Genomic DNA, 16597 nt, shown 5'->3' with positions numbered 1-16597 from the left:
GCACACCCATCTTCATTGTTATTCATGCCACCTTCTTTCATACATTTTTCCCTTAGTCACTCAATTTCTTGTCTTGGGAACATGGAGTGCAAGTACTCTGGGGTGGGAGCTGCCTAAAATAATGAATATAAGGTGCAAAACATATGTAGAACTTTGTGGAAAATATGTCAGGAAATAATAATATGTTTGAAGTGCGTATTTGTTAAAACAAGATTGTATCAAATTCATTACGGAGGGGGACGTGTCTACCAAAATATGTAGGCCAAAATCACTGATCCAGCCAGCCAAAAACTGGAAGGGTTTTGGTGACTTAAATATCTCATAAACTTCAGGCCTTAACATGCCACCATCTAACTCAGAATAGCATTGAATATTTTCTGAATTTTCGTGTCTTTCACACCTCTCAGGGTGCAACAGAGCTTTCACATTTTTGGAACATATGGACATCTTCTTTCATACGGTTAAACCCCCAGCACTGGTGGCAGAGACTGAGTGTGGTACGACAAGGAATTTTCTGGTAGATCTATCCCATGTGGTACTCCTCTGCCCTAGAGACTTCTCAAGGGACACATTAGGAAAGCTTTTTGGCTGCCATGTGTCTCTGGAAAGAGACTGAATGTTTACCCTTCTATAAAACCACATTAAGGCAAGATAGAAAAATATATAGATGGAAAACATAAATATATGCAAAGAAAACTGTGCAAAATCTATCCAAAAAATCAGAAGAGATGTTTTTTAGAAAAACCTATGTCAGGTAATCATGAAATGAGTGGCAGTTCAGACATTTTAGAAGTACATCCTATATTCAACAACAGGGTCCCAATCCTGGCTCTGCTGAAGCAATAGTAGTGCTGAAGTAGTTATAACAGAATTCATGGAAGTGAAGGTAATTTCTTTTCCATATCCATGGATGATGTTTAATGTCTACATTGCTCCTATCCTGCTTCTGTATATTTTCACATGCCCTAGCAACAATCTGAGATGACTTTTGAGAGAGCTGGCTTATCTGTGCACAGAGCAGTGCTGCAGAATCAGCATAGCCTTTTTGATTTATTTTTCAAAGCTCTTCTGCATAGTTTCTGTCTTGATTTTCTTGTGCACTTGATTTAGTGCAAATCTCTGGGGATGCATTGTGCATTATATGAGACTGGTGTTGCTGTTGTTGAAGCAGACTCAAGCAAAGAGTACTGTTTTGTTATATAAATGAATAATGTCAAACTTCTGAAGAAAAATCTCTTGTAGCAATCTAAAGCTGACTTTGTAGAGCAATCTCTTCACTCTTCCCTGTAGTCTTAATTTTTTGTATTTCTTGCTTCCACTGATGAACTGTTTCTGCTTTGAGACTTGGCTGATTAATAGTTTCATGTCAGTGCTCTAATTTGGGCCTGATTTGCTAGCAAGGTGCTGAGCATATTCATTGAGTCAGTGGGAGTGGCTGGTATTCAGCACTTTTCCAAACCAGGACACTTACTTCAATGCCTCAGTATGGATTCAGAAGCCTGACTTAGGCTCCTATTTTTATTAACCAAAGTAATGGCATCCAAATATATTAACTGGCATGTTCTTTGAATAACTGCAACTGGTATTTAAAAAAAACCCAAGCAACCATGATGTCACTTAACCAGTATTTGATGGAGTTGTATGTCCATTGTCCTGAGCTTTTCTGAAAATCCCGACTTGTTCCTTGTGTTCAGCATAACTCTGGGTCAGGAGATATTTCTTTCTTCTGTGTATCAGCTTTGCTAAGTATGTATTTGGTTCTTCTGCTTGCTTGAAACTGCCATGCCAGTGCAGCTGGGACATGGTGAATGCCTTAAAATGTGGGGACTGTGAAGAATGCACAGATTGCTATAACTTTGATTTTGATACCTGATCGTACCCAATGTGTTTGGGACTCTAAAGAGTGAACAAGGAAGTAACAATGAGTCTCCATGTTCAGCATTTCTCCAGAAGGTCCTGTGAGTCTTTGGTCCTGCTGAATTTCTCATTGCATAAATTGCCTCAATGAACATGTCAGGTCTTGAAACTTAGCAGGCTTTTGCAGGTGCTATTTGAAGTGAGCTGCAAAACAAGACAGTCTTTGATAGGTGCATGAATTTGTATGAATGTATGAGGAATTGTTCACATAAATCTCTCTGCTGCCACAGTGATTTATGACATGTGCAAAGCTCAGGACTTCCAAATGGAACTGTAGTTGTGCTGCCTAACAGCTGGACCTAGAAAGAATTAATGCAATATCATAATTCAGTAAAGGAGCTGTGCTCATGTCACCGAATCAAAGAACAGCATATGAGTGTTTTATCAGCCTAGCAGTGACCTGAGAATGTATTTACACATGTATGTAATATGTATTGCTCTTCTGTTCGCTATCCTACGCGTTGACATTTTCTGTGGTATCATACTCAGATTTAACCAAAGGAGCCAAAGATGTAAAAACACACAGCTAATTCAAAATGTTAATAGAAAAAAAACCTAGAAAACAGCTCTTACTTTGACCATTTTCTTTGCCTTTTATATTCTTCCCTATCTGAATTGTTCAATGCACATGGTCAAATGAATTACAGTCTCCTTCTCAGATAAGCATTAGGAAAGCTGCACATGGTGGATGAAATACACTCAAACTCAAATTGAATACCTGTAACTGGATAGCCTCATCCTTCTTATGACAGCCAGTATCAGTGGTGGTGAAGTGGTGTAGACTGTGATGTATTGAGAACCTTACCTGTAATATATTTTACTCATAGACATTGCTGTATAGAGATTTTTTAGCAGAAAAATTTGAAAACCCAAGTCACATGAAAGCTTGCTTACTTGTTTCAGGTTTGTTGAAGTTTTGCTCCTAAGAAGGCAGCCTGCTTCAGAGAGGTTCATAATTCCATCTCTCCTGAGACTTATCAGTGCATTGGATGAGTGTCTGAACAGTGCCTTGTGCCCAAATGATAGAGAAAATTGTGGAATCAGCAGGAAATTATCTGCTGTTTTGTATTTGGTCTGGTCAAACATAGATCATAGTCAGATCTTTGTAGAAGAAGAGGTATTTCAAGAATATTTTCTTCTGTTTTGAGGAAGCCCAGAGATAGGCCAGCAGCACTCAGGGGTCCCTAGAGTAGAGGCCTTAGGATTGACTGCTGCTTTGCAGTCCCCATGTTTTTTTCTCTAGACTTGAGGTGGCTGTGTGGCATGGTAATGCCATAGGGCTGCACCGCACTATTAGTAGCATGGTAAGTAAACCCAGCAGATGTGAAATCCCATCTTTTCCCCCTTTCATATGCACAGACAAAAATGTCATCTTCCAAGAAATGAAAAAGGAGCACAGCAGTAAGTGAAAGACCATGGTCAAGACAACTTGAAGACTCCTGATCCCCAGTGTTTGGCCTAGGCTATTGTATTCTTTTGTCCCATATTTTCCTTACAAGTCTACTGGCATCTTGAGCAACTTCAGATCCTTCTAGCCTGCCCCAGGAGAAAGGGCCAATACTCAAGTATCAACACAAAGGTAAGCCTGAATCCTGTGTATCTTGTGTCAATTCATATCACAACAGATATTTCTGTGTGCAACACTGTTCTTGTACATATATTTCACATACAATTTGCAAGTATTTACAGATGAAAGGTGCAATCTGCAATATAACACAGAACTCTATAGGTTAATATAAAGGATACAATTTTTCTTGCTCTCCCCTTGATTTCTATCAACTGCTGTTTGAAGCTATCTTTAATAGTCCAGCAGCCCTGCTGCCTGTTTCAGAACTGCCAGGAAGCTGATGCTTTTATTATGATCTTTCCAGATATTATATTCTTCATTTTTATTGTGTTATAAATCCTGGTTCATAATGTGTCTGCCTAATTTGTTTTCTCTTGCTTCTAGGCGTAGGCACTATCTCTTCATTTGTTCTTACAGTTGGTTATGAATTCATTATCAGACTCAAGGGATGCTTCGATTCTGTGCCCTTTTCAAAGCCCCCCCCCAACTTATTTATTTATTTCTTAGCCTCCATTAATCATTGCCATATGTGCCTCACTTTGCAGGGATACTCTGGGCCACTCATGGCTGTTGAACAAATGTAGAAGACACACATGAGTTGCTGGACATATTCTACAGAGAGAACAGACCACACACAGACTCAATCTCCAAAGACTGAGAAGTCAAAGGTGCGCATTAATTTAATATGGACCAGCTTTTTACATCCAGGGAGAGTGAGGGGGAAACACTGACTTCTGTTTTTGCACAGGAACTGATTATTTTGAAGGGAGATCAGGTCAGATTTCTGTTGATTATACATCCCTAGAAATTTATTTTAATATGTATCCAGTTTGAGAGTTAAGCTCATTTGTTTAATTGGAATTCACAAGACAGAGAGATTTGGTCTATTGTTCATTAAATAAAATATGCTTCATATAGATGATATAAATCTATTTGCACATTCCAGGATGTGCAGTTGCTTTGAGCTGTTCAGCTGGTTCCAATATCCAAGTTGCTTAATTCCGTGGTTCCTTAAGGTGTGTGTCTGGCTGCTGCAGCAAAGATGGAGCAACAACAATAAAACACGGAGAGCCATGCTGATGTAGCTATAAAGGAAATTTTTTTCCACACAGCATTAATTTATAATAATTAGGGGGTGGAGCCTACTGTTGATGAATGACTGAAGGCTTAGCAAGATTTGAAGTGACGCTGGATCTTTATAGGCTCTACCATGATTGCTCTGCCTAATCACAATAAAGAAAAATAACCCAGAACTTATGAAAAGTTCTTGAGTTCCTGATGAAGCCTGAAGATTGCAACAGTTTTAGGATGTCACCTAGTAGAGATACTAAATTTCTGCTAGACCTTTTCATGGTGCAGGTGGTGGTTTGCCTAAAATCTGAGTCCTGATGTCTCACTACTACTTATCCTGTTAACACATTCCAGTTACTTTTTTTTTTTTCACACTTACATTCCTGTTTAAGGGTTCCTGAAAGCTAAGGCAATGAATTGCAGGGGAATAAGTTTCTATAAAAATTCTAGTTGTATAGTATGTCACCAATGCATTTTTTGCTAAATATGAGAAGTTGATTGTTCTTTCTCTTTCCTAATAATAGTAACTCAGATTGGTGTATATCTACTTACTACATATTGATGTGTTTTAGGAATATATACAACTTTATAAGTATTTAGAAATTATATGAAAAAAAATAAAGAAGTAGGCAGCATAAAATTAATAAAAAGCCAAAAGATCTTTCCTATTTCAGTGCATGCTTTCAATGTCCCATTAGGGCCCCAGGGGAATACAACTCACTGTTGTCATATACTTACTTTTGGAGGAGTTTCTCTCAGTGTCCTCTCAATCTATTCAAATTCTGCAGATGATGGAAACTCAGCTGCCAGCACCATGTGTATAAACCCATCAGGGCCTTGTTCAGCATGTAATTCCTGTAATGTGTTTCCCCAGAGCTGTTGCTGGCTTGGTGCTAGAGGTTTGGAAAACCTTTCAGTTCCCTTTCCTTTCCTGCCTCTCATCTGAGACTTGAGACTTCTGTCAGCACAAACAGCTTAGCCTGCAGGCCTGCTTCTCTGGCTCAAAGGTATGACAAAACTTTGCACAGCATAATCATTAAGTGTGTTGTTGCTAGCATCTGATTTCAACATGCTAATAAATATTACTCCATCAAAAGTGCTGGCAACAATGGTAGCAGTCGTACGTGGAGGCTGAAGTTGATCTCTATGGTTGCCATCAGATCACCATTTATTTGCTAAGGAGATGCTTTTGCATTGCAATTGCTTCTGTGAATGTTGGAAGATTTATCTCATAAAACCCAACACAGCACAATTTCTGTCATTGACAATAGTTCTTCTAGAGCATTACAAGCTAGCTGAGTAATTTTTTTATATGAAAAGGATATTCAAATTAACATCTGTCATTTTCTGCAAACCATATAGGATTTCTCTTTCTGACTCTGCTGCAGTAGTCCTCATTGCGCTGTCCTGCCACAGACTGTATTTGCATGGGATGCAGAGGGATAAGTGTTTGCATGGGATGAGGCATGGAATGACTCTTCTGATGTACCCAGCTTATGAAGGGATGTGTGTGTCTATTATCTGGAAGTATTGGAAAGCTATTAATAGTCTTGCTTTACTATATGCAGTTAATTTTCCATAACCACAAAGCACCTTTCACAGACTCAAGTTGCAATGAAGTAACAGAGAAACGGCACCTAACATTTAGGCAAATTAAATGCCCACTGGAAAGAGGAGCAATTTCTTTAATCTGTGCAGCTTCAAGCATCACCAGATGATGATGCTACAAAGCACAGTGACTTTCACATAATGCATTATGTGGCATGGGAACAAGAATATACATATGTATACATACATGCATACATACATGGGTTTTCAAACAAGAATGTACCTGGCAGAATTATAGGTGTACATACATTGGACTGTGATTTTGTGTGATTATCAAAATTGCTAGTGAATGTGTCCTTAAATCAATCACAGTGAAGTTCTTGTCAGAAGAAAACCACGGAATACACTTGTTGTATTCAGTATGATAAAATGGCATGTGGCAATGTCCTTAAAATGGTTGCTACAGCCAATAAATCTGGAATGGTCTTGATGCAATATCCAAATCTATTTATTAAGGTCCAGATGTATGACTGATAGTTTTAAGGCTTGTTGCATTTACATATATTCCCTTAATTAATATGCAGAGGAGGAGAATCTGCATTGGGTCAGTCAGATTGCATTGGCACAGTCATTGCACTCCAGTGTCTAACTCAGTACTCCCAGGCTTTGCCCTGTAGGTCCCCACTGTTGTTATCCTCTCCTCACTCTGAAGTGCACATGATAAATTACACTCAGTCTCTTTGCCTTTGTCCACCTCATCAGAGTCAGTCAAGCAAGGTACCAGCTAAATAAGGTAGGTGCTTATTTCTTAGGAATGATCTCTAACCAGTATAAGCACAAAGACAGCATTGTAAATACCCCAGTAGTCACAACCTGTGTTACTATTTATTTAACACCTTTAGTTCACACATTCATAATCCTTAGGTGGAAGCTCTTCTCTCCCTACTTCAGCTGCACCATGTTACCCTTTTTAAATGTTTATTTGTTGATTTGTTATAGATATGGTTTCTATTGATAAACATTCTCAGACAAAGGCTTGTGTACAGATAGGTTTCCTAAAATACTGTGCAACCCCAGAGGAAAGCTCTAGTTTCACACCTAAAGAAGTGCTGCAGTGACAAAATAAAACTGTGACTGTTTTAATGGCTTGGAGATAATGAAGTGAGTTTTCAGGGTAATTCATGGGTAGGACAGGACAAATTTCTTAATTTAAGAGAAATAATTACATCTTGCAGCCAGTGTCCTGTTATGGGAACATGTGGTGCACAGGACCTCAAATGGGAGTCATAACAGCAGGACTTCTGTCCCAGATTCACAGCTTGGTGTTAGACTGTGACAGTCATTTAATTTTCAGAGTCTCAAAATAAAATAATTGAGCTTTGCTTTCTGTCTGAAACTGCATTGAAAGCTACAGAGGAAATTTGACTCCTTGCTTGGACATTAAAGGTATCCCAAATTAAACAGCAGTGTTTCTGTATGCCTGTAAGGTATACATCATAGAAATATGACTTGTGAATATTTTGTGTTTTTAACATAAAGCACTGACATTCTCAGAGTGGAGTGGTTTATTCAGTAGACAAGTGACAGCAAAAGCTGTGTGACTCAGGGTATGTCTTTCAGTAATTCTCTGTAATTGGTATGTTTATTTCAAACAAATGCTACAAATGACTTGCTATTATCTAACATTTCAGAACCTTAGGGATTCTCTATATACAGCTTACTTGTCCCTCATCAGTTTTAAGCCTCAGACTGAGGCAGACGTAGACTATGTAGCAAAACACAAATGTGAGGATTCAAGGGTCTTGGTTGACTAGTTGTGATAACATTTAAAACTATACTGTCAAAGGGAAACACAGCAGGATTTGTGCTCTGTCCTAGTACCTTGCTTAAGGTACTTGGTAGATTGGTTGCTGGGAAGCAAGTCCACGTCTAAAGTTTGTGCACAGCACTTAATCTACCACAGTGGGATGGTGGTTACTCAGAAGACTAGAAAATCCTGATTTTCAGAGTGTGGATTACATTGGTAGTTTGGGTACTTGAGACAGAGGATGAGTCAACAAGGCATTACACTTGAATTTGCCACGAAGGATCCTGAGGCCTAGAACTAAACTGGGTACTGAAAGCAGGTTACTCATGACAAGCTGGGACCCAGCAGGAGCTAATATATTCTCAGCTGCAAGTAGATTGGTCAAAGGACAAATACCTGGGATGTACTATTTTACTCTGTCTCTGGCATTAATCAGGTTTTGTGTAAAATGCCCACCCATTAGGATAAGAGACTGCACTGGTGGGAAATGGAGATTTTGGGAGTTTGTGAATAAAGAATTCTGCAGCTTTAAACATGTCACCTAGAGAATGTTTTGAGTTGGATTATTAAGTGAAGCCTTCCAGATTATTTTAGCTTTAATTTTAAAGCTAAAAAGGGGATTATGTATCATATTACTTAATTCTTTGACAAAAAAAGAAGTTTGAAAAAAAAAATCTGCCTGTGCAATGACAAAACTAGGAATATTAGTTTAATAATAGTTCCAAAATGCCCTCTGAGCTTGAAGATTATGATGATGATGACTGTTATTATTTCAAACTCTGGATGTTAAGTTTACCACTATTTACCATGATTCCTTATGCAAGGGAGGTCTGAACTTAGATCTAACATTCTCTACAAACTTATATCTTCTTGAGGCAGGAGAGATGAAGGAATCTGCATTTTTTTAATCAATCTTTGCTTTATTTCTGGTTTTGTTTGTTTGTTTCTCTTTAATGTTGCTGTGCTCAGATCCTTCACACTGCAAAAGTTTTAGGCTTGCTGTGGGTAGATAAAGATTCCCTTGCTGGTGACAGAAATAAAGACAGAAAGTAAATTAAATCCCAGCAGAGAATAAGTGCTTTGCTCCTCTCCCAAACTGCTTTCAAGGTTTCGGTCTTACAAGTGAAAATACTGAGGAATAAACTTAACTGCCAGTGGTGCTGAGTAAGAATCCACAGGTCAGAGATTTCATGATGGGCCTTGGTCTAAAATATTACAAGCTTATGTTCTTTTGCTTTATGTGCCTATGTCCCCTAAGGTTCTGGTTCCCTATTTTCAAATAATTTTAGATTTAGCACATCCCTGGGTTGTATCTTTGCCTTTTGGGTAAAAAACAGGCAGAAAGTAATGCAAAGAAGAAATTTCAGAACTTTTCCTGCACAATTCAAATTGCTCTATAAATTAAAAATTAGGCTAAGGAAGATATATTGTTATTTCATCCAAAGCAATCAGCTTTAAATAGTTCTACATGAAGTAAAAAAATCTATCATTACCTGTACTTTTTCTCTCCCATTTTTCTATGTAAACTGTTAAATCTGCCTCTAATCCCACACTGTTTCAGCAATTTCAGTTTTAAAATCTGTCTCCAACATCACAGCCAACCTTCTCCTGCAGTCTTTTAATTTTAAAAAAACTTCTTCACTGTCCTTTTCCAGGGTGGATGGGGCAAGAATGGGCAGAAGACCCCACTCAATTCTTTCATGAATGGAAGGGAAGAAAATGTCCTGAGACAATTTCTGCTCTTTTAAGGTAGGAATAATAGCAGATCTTGAAAAGTGGGATTACAGAAAAGGCGTCCAGTCTGAGGAGCATATTGTTACAGCTAGTCATGGACGTTGCACACTTTTAGTGATTGCTTAGCATTTTCCTCACTATTTACTTTTGAGACCTGGCACACTTTATGCACCTTGCTGGGTTATGTTTCCCCTTCCAGCTAGATAAAGGTATTTTTCTACCTGTACAGAGAGAAGGGAAAAGTCTCCTTACTGCTGAAGCTTATTGCTCCCTATGTCAGATCTGATCCCTTTTTAGGATGGGATGTCCCTAAGATTAGAGATGAGAATTTATCAGTGAAAGTAAACATATGGTGAAAATTGTTCAAACCAAAACCTGAAATGTGCTTGGACTATGTCCATACTCTTTTAATGTTGTTGTTGTTATTTACTCATAAACTTTCTAATCTGATGTCAGAAAGTTGAAGTAGCATTGTAATGCATTTATGGCAAGTATTTCAGGTTCATAAATTATTTCTAATTTTATGGAAAATCTTATTTTAACCATTACCTATACTTACTAGGAAACACAATGTTCCCTCTTGAAATGATGAGCTGTGTTTAACAAGCAAAGATGTCTGTATGTGTGAACCTGTTTATATGTGCATGAATGTAGTAACAGATAGCATAGCCTGCCAATGAAGAATTGGTTATTGAAGTAAGTTAATGATTAATTAGGCCAAGCAGAAACATATGCCCACACACCCTATCACAACTGCACAGCAATGCGTTCCCTTTGAGGAAGCATGGATTTCTTGCACATGTGGTCTGCAGTAAACTTAGACAAATCAAGACTTCCCTGACTTTCTGTGTTAGGGACAGAGAACATATATGTGGACACTGATATGTGTGGCAGCTGCTACTTGAATTGAAAGGGCTGGAAATACAGGCAGTGCTAGAGAGTGGACAAATGTTTTGTACAAGGCTGCATGCTGTAGTGGCAAAGCTGGAAACAGAGCCAGGTCTCTGAATGATTTCATCTAAACATCCTGCTCCATATTACCCTGTCTGCCAGACAGAGAGAAGGAATAGGCTGTGGTAGAAGGCAGAGAAAGAAAAGTCAAACTTTACCTCTGCTCAGAAAAACACTATCTTTGTTTGCAGAATCTGCTTGTTCCTGTTACATTGTTCCCAGCAATAGAAGTGTTAAGGCAGCATTCAGAGTCGTCATTCCTCCTGGGATTTGAAACATAACAGCAGATGCCAAGGTTACCTTTGTCCTGTCTCTCCAGTGAGGCTCTAGTGCAGGCACAAACAGAATGCTGCTCTTCTTCCCTTTCTACTATCAATATCAACAATAATAATGGTTTCTTACAATGATTCCATTGGAATTATAAAGAATGAAGGTAGGGGGACTGTCTAGTTTAAAAGTAACACAGAATCTTTTGAGGACAAATTAAGATTGGTCACTGAGTTAAAATCTTTTTTTCTAAAGAATTGCCAGAAGACAATGGTGTCCTGACCCCTCTCATACCAGGTAGGAGTCAGCAGCATTTACCACAACCAAAGCTGAAAACCATGACACAAAATCCCATAGCTGTTGAAGGTCACCTCATAGCTGAACTTTCCACACTGTAGTTTCTCTGCTTCCCTTATTTGTCTGTGCCAAGTTGGTATAAATCACCGTAATCCTGGTTTAATAATTTGTAATATTTCTGATGCAAAAACAAGGCAGTGCTGCCTAGAGGATAGGTGATGAAATTAGGATTAAGCCTGAGATTGCTAATATGCAATATGATTTCTGGGGTGATCACAGTCAGATTGCCATTCTCCTCCTCAGTTTTCTCCTTCTGCAAACTGGAGACAATTTGTTCACTTTGTGTTTGCCCACTGTGGTTATGAATGAAGGTCTGTGATATAAATAGGGTGGATTCTGCTTTTTAATTTTTTATCTCTATTTTTGACCCTCATTCTTGATAACTTTGTACTTTGTGCCATCATTTTCATTCTGCACTTTTCATGCAACACTAAATGGGAGAGGACTCTTTCCTTGATGGTAGCTCACCTGCAGTAGTCAAGAACAATGTTGACAGAAAAAGGGAGGTGAAGTTCCAGACCACTCATTCTGACAGATGACAGCAGAAACAAATGTGTCTCACTTTTGCCCTACTATTTACTCAAGCAGAAAACAAAACAATAGAGATGGGGAAAGATCTGAAAGAGCTGTCACAGAACAAGTGCACCATGCCAATAATTTGAAGGATTAAGGACCCCAAGCTGTATGCCCTGACACAATAGCTAGGGCCATCCTGTTCACTGGGCTCATGGATTAGAGGGATGTTTCATATGATTCTGGTTTTCTTTTCAACTCTGGTTGAACAAACATAGCCTGTGTGCTTGCAAATCCCTTGTTAGCAATGCAAAAGGTCAATACAATTTCCCTTTCACTACACTGTATGATTTTGCCTTTGGAAAATGTTGCAGTTGGTCTGTCTGGATGCCTTCACAGAATCAGCATGACTTTGTGTCTGGTTTGAATGGTGTGATGAAGAATGGTGGGAAGTCCAGAGAAGGGGCCTGGAGTCGGTATACCTGCATTGAGTTGGGGACACTGGGAGACTGACCTGAGACACACTTGATTTTCTTGTTTAAACTTCTGTCTTACAAAGTAGGGTAGTTCTACCATGAAGTGCACTTTTGTTCAGGCTATGGCTATGGAAATGGCAGGATTTCAGTGATGTCACAGATTTTATTTTAAAGACTTCTCTGTTTACAGATAAAAAGATGGTGTTGCTTTAGTGCTGTGGAAAGTTTATCTGGGTTTGAGTCAAGCAGGGATTTTTCTTCTTCTTCTCACATCACTGCCAGCAGGCTGTTAAGAAGCTGTCCCATCCAGTTCCTGTGTCACCTCAGGTAGGGGGTTGTGATTCTGGCACTAAATATGTGCCTTCTTTAACACAGCCTAGGGGTACAATTTAGGAATTTCATGGTCAAGGAGATAAATTCTCATTATCAGCAAAGATGATCACAGAAGTCCCACAAACTTCAGTAAGTGAGGAGTATTTGTGCCCATGTACTTATTACCTATGAACATTTGTCATCTAAAAAGTTACATGGTTCTGTGGGAGCACAGAAAATTTTAATGAGAGGTATCACAGGTTCTGGAACCAGCATGTGGACTCAGATACTCCCTAATGAAGGGTCTCTTCTCTTTCAACCTCACAGCTCAGAATTTCCATGGGAGGGGATGGGGGTGGAGAGCAAATGGGCAGTGTAGCCAAAGTCTTCCTACTAAGAAGGATTCTGATATATGTTTGAGTGCTTTTTGTCCGTGTTGTCACATAATCTGTTTATCTCTGTTTTCTCATGCCAGTTTTTTAGCCATTACATTTATCTTGTTTCAGTGAGGGTACTTAGAGTAGCATTAAAATTCCAAGGCACCTGGGTCATGTCTCAGAGTTGTAAGTGTGATGCAGCATTTCATGTGAACACAGGACAAACCCCTCAAAGAGAGAGATGCCTGTCAGTTGATGTTACTGGGAAGGCTGTTAGTTGCTCCTATGGGCCTCTACTGAATTATCAGCACTGTTTCCTCCTGGTACTTGTCCCTGAGAGACACTGTTCAAGAGAAAAATAGGGTTCAGTCCTTGCTGTGGGGCAGTTTGCTGAGGATGAGGTAGCAGTGGGGGATATTCATTCATTCAGCCTGAGATGTCTCTGCATTGGATTCAAAGCATGTGATGAAAGATTTGCTCCCTCTGGTAACAGAGCTCTTTGCAAGAAGTGCTGAGTTCACTTCCTAATGAAAGCATTGGCCCTACTGCACACTTTAAGCTCTCATGTTCACGTGTCCTCTCTTAGACTGACTGCTGTTATTAGTTTGGCTGCTAGTAAGATAACAGTCCATTATATGCTTTTTTTAAATACAGCCTGGACACAAGCAGGAAGGCAGACTTCTGGCTTTTGAGAGGAGCAGGAAGATGGGGCATTGCAGGAGGCAAATGTTTGATATTTGCAAAATGCATAGCAGATGGGCAGCTGTAAAGTCACCTGCTGACAGCAGTGAGGTACAAAGTTCTCTCCTGTTTCAGAGGAAATGCTGGTTTCTCACAGAAAGCCCAAGTAAGGGTTGAAGGGCTTTTATCTGCAACTGCTACATGGGGCAGGCTTGGGGTTTGAGCATATTTTGAAAAATATCTGCTTTTATTTATTCTGAATTTTCAGAAAAGTTCAACAATTTTGAAAATTGGGTCATGTATGTAAGTGTGGTTTCACTTAAAATCATCATTTTTCCATGTTTGACTTGCAATTGCCTGCTGCTGTGAGTGGGACTAATGTGGTTGCCATGCCAGTGCTGAGGTTTTGACAGACCTGACTCCTCTGTTAACAGCAGAAAAGACCTACATTTGTGCATTCCTTGCGATCTTGTCAACTCTTTTTTACTGTTCCACGGTGTCCATAAGCAACTGTATAACCTAAGGATAGCAGGAGTGGTATTTCAACAGTGCAGATAAAAAATGCAGTCTAGTGCAGTAAGTTGCACTAACACATTAGAGAGGCAAAACCAGATTTACTTTGTGCTGCTGGTGGATATGCCTGAAGAATGAACCCATCCTGCTAAGCAGTTATCTACCTTCCCCACCTAAAAACCTGGAACTGGATAGCTCTTCTAGATTGGTAGATTGACATTCCTGGCTCCAGAGATGAACCAGCAAGTCTCCAGTCTAATTAAAGGTACTTGAACTGGTTTTTAGAAGCACTGTTTCAGAAGCAGAGACAGGTAAAGAATGCTTGCAGATTCTCAACAGATCAGGAGAGAACACGGTTACAGTATTTAATCTGTCTACCTACACTGCTCCTGACTTTGCCTCTTTTGCATGGAGATGTACATACACACTTGCACACATTTGGCACTTCAGTAAGTTTCTAAATTAAAAATGAGCGTTTCAGCTATTAGGTCAATCCCAGGCCTTGCTTTCAATTATTCTCACAGATGGCTATTCTTATGATAGGGTGTTTTGTGTTGGGTGTTTTTTTGGTTTTTTTTTTTTTGAGAGGTGGGAATACCACTGAATAAAATGTCTTTTTTTTTTGGGTTTTTTTTTGTTTTTTTTTTTTTTCTTCTTGATGCTATTAAGCCTGGGTAATATGAGGTTTTGTGCCTAAGTGGGTTCAATGGCTTTGGCAGGATGCCACGAATTTTATCACCCTTCTCTCCACCAGATGAGAAACAGACATCTATTTTCTACCCTAGCTAGATTTCAGATTTGAGATTTCCCGGCTGTCCATTCTGCTCTGAGATGATGGTCACGTTCCTCTCTCCTGGGGATTTCAAGAAGCAGAGGGCTGCTCAGGATCATCACTGCAAACTTCCTGTCCCCATCTGGAAGGCAGCCTGCCTTTTGTATTTATTCATCTCTCTGAAATGAAGGAGATTACTCCAGCTGCCCTTGAGAGGTTTGTGTGCTTTTAGAGGGGAACAAAGTTTGGGGTTAAACTTCCCTTGTGTCTTCTGGCCATTGAAAACAAAACATGTTTGATCTTTTCTCAAACAAATTTACAGACTAAGATCTAAGTAATTTATTTTGGCAGTTAGTTTGTATTATTTGGTGATTTTTTGATTCATGCATAGTATTCAAGTAAAGACAAACCACATTCTTATGGCTGTCAGTATATTGAAGTCAACAGGAACTCTGAAGGTGAAAAAGAAAGAAAACACAATGACAACCTCTGAATTTTAAAAAGTCCACATGATTGCCCATGCTATAGCCTGAGGAGGATGAAAGTCCCTGTGTGTTCCCTTACACGGGGCAGCACACTCAGGCCATCTGTGGATTGGTACCTTCAAATGTTTTGACTCTATGCTCCTGAGTCTGGACTGCCCTTCCTGCACTTCTGTGGAGTACCCAAGCTGGTCTGGGAGTTGTGCCCTAAGGACTAATGAAACCACAATAGTAATATTAATAGTAATATTAATCCAGTGAAGAGCAGTGTGAACGAGACAGGGATTTCCCCTCTCCTCTATTTGATCTTTTTTCCCCAGATGGAGCATTCTGTGATTTACCGGAGTCGTTTTCCCCTTCCTTCGTCTCTTCCTCCCCCTTCTTCAATGACTTGTGTACACACAATCGAGACACCGCTGGCTGCATTGAAAGCCCCTTGCTCAGCCGTGTCCCCGCCCGCCCGAGTGCTTCCCCAGCGCTCAGTCCTCAGCCAGTTTCACCACCCAGAACCAACAGCGACCGATACGCGCAACAGGTCGGGCAGGGGCCGCCGCGCCCCCGTCCCCGGGCTGCCAGCTCGGGGCCGCCGCGCTGCTCCCGCCTTCCTCCGCTTCGCCTCGGGCTCGCTTTCCCGACCGGGCAGCGCAGGCCCCCTTTGCTGCTGTTCCCGGCAGGGGCTCGCTCGGTGCCGGCGCCGAGCGGGTGGTTCCCGCGCCGCTGCCGCCGGGCGGGCGGGGGGCGGTGCCCATCGCGGCCGCCGCCTGCCGGGGAGCCGCGGCGGCTCGGCTCTGCTCGGCTCGGCGCGGCTGCGGCGTCCCGTCCGGGCGGGCACGGAGGGAGGCTGCCGTGCCGCTCCGAGGTAAGCTCCTCTGCGCAGGGAACTTTGCGGGCCGGCCGGGGCTGCCGCAGCTATGGCAGCTGGTCATTGCTCTCTTTCTGCAATGGAAATCGCCTTGGCTCCATTTTATTCTTGAGATTATTTATACCCATAAGGACTAGTCGTTCTTTAAAGGGCCATTATGCTGTGGGGTATCAGCTCCTCTCTGTTTTTCCTAGTATGCAGAGACGGTGTCGGTGTTACACCACAATTTTTGCGAGCCTTTATTCAAGCCTTATTATTTGCAGGTAGAGTAGATTGCAGATGCAGAGAAGTAGGTTCGGGAATGAGCTTCTGGTGCTTGTAAATAGAAGTGCTGTATTTCTGTCACGGGGAAGGGGGAGCAGATTACAACATTGCTTTTAAAATGAGAGG

At 40.6% G+C, this 16597-nt stretch overlaps 1 long non-coding RNA gene across 2 annotated transcripts in view; it reads left to right on the top strand.

Annotated features, from left to right (window-relative positions):
- LOC116999576 overlaps window positions 1-9654 on the top strand; it is a 59098-nt gene extending 49444 nt beyond the window's left edge. Inside the window, exons 6-9 of one of the 2 annotated variants that reach the window (XR_004418582.1) lie at window positions 3277-3496; window positions 4030-4152; window positions 5430-5562; window positions 9566-9654. This is a non-coding gene — a long non-coding RNA (uncharacterized LOC116999576). Of the gene's footprint in view, window positions 1-3276; window positions 3497-4029; window positions 4260-5429; window positions 5563-9565 lie in introns of both variants that reach the window. The other variant, XR_004418583.1, reaches the window with a different exon arrangement.
- The last annotated feature ends 6943 nt before the right edge of the window (window positions 9655-16597 follow it).

This window comes from Catharus ustulatus, chromosome 8, assembly GCF_009819885.2.
Source record: "Catharus ustulatus isolate bCatUst1 chromosome 8, bCatUst1.pri.v2, whole genome shotgun sequence".
NCBI classification, from domain to species: domain Eukaryota; kingdom Metazoa; phylum Chordata; class Aves; order Passeriformes; family Turdidae; genus Catharus; species Catharus ustulatus.
This window is presented reverse-complemented; position numbering and strand designations above follow the sequence as displayed.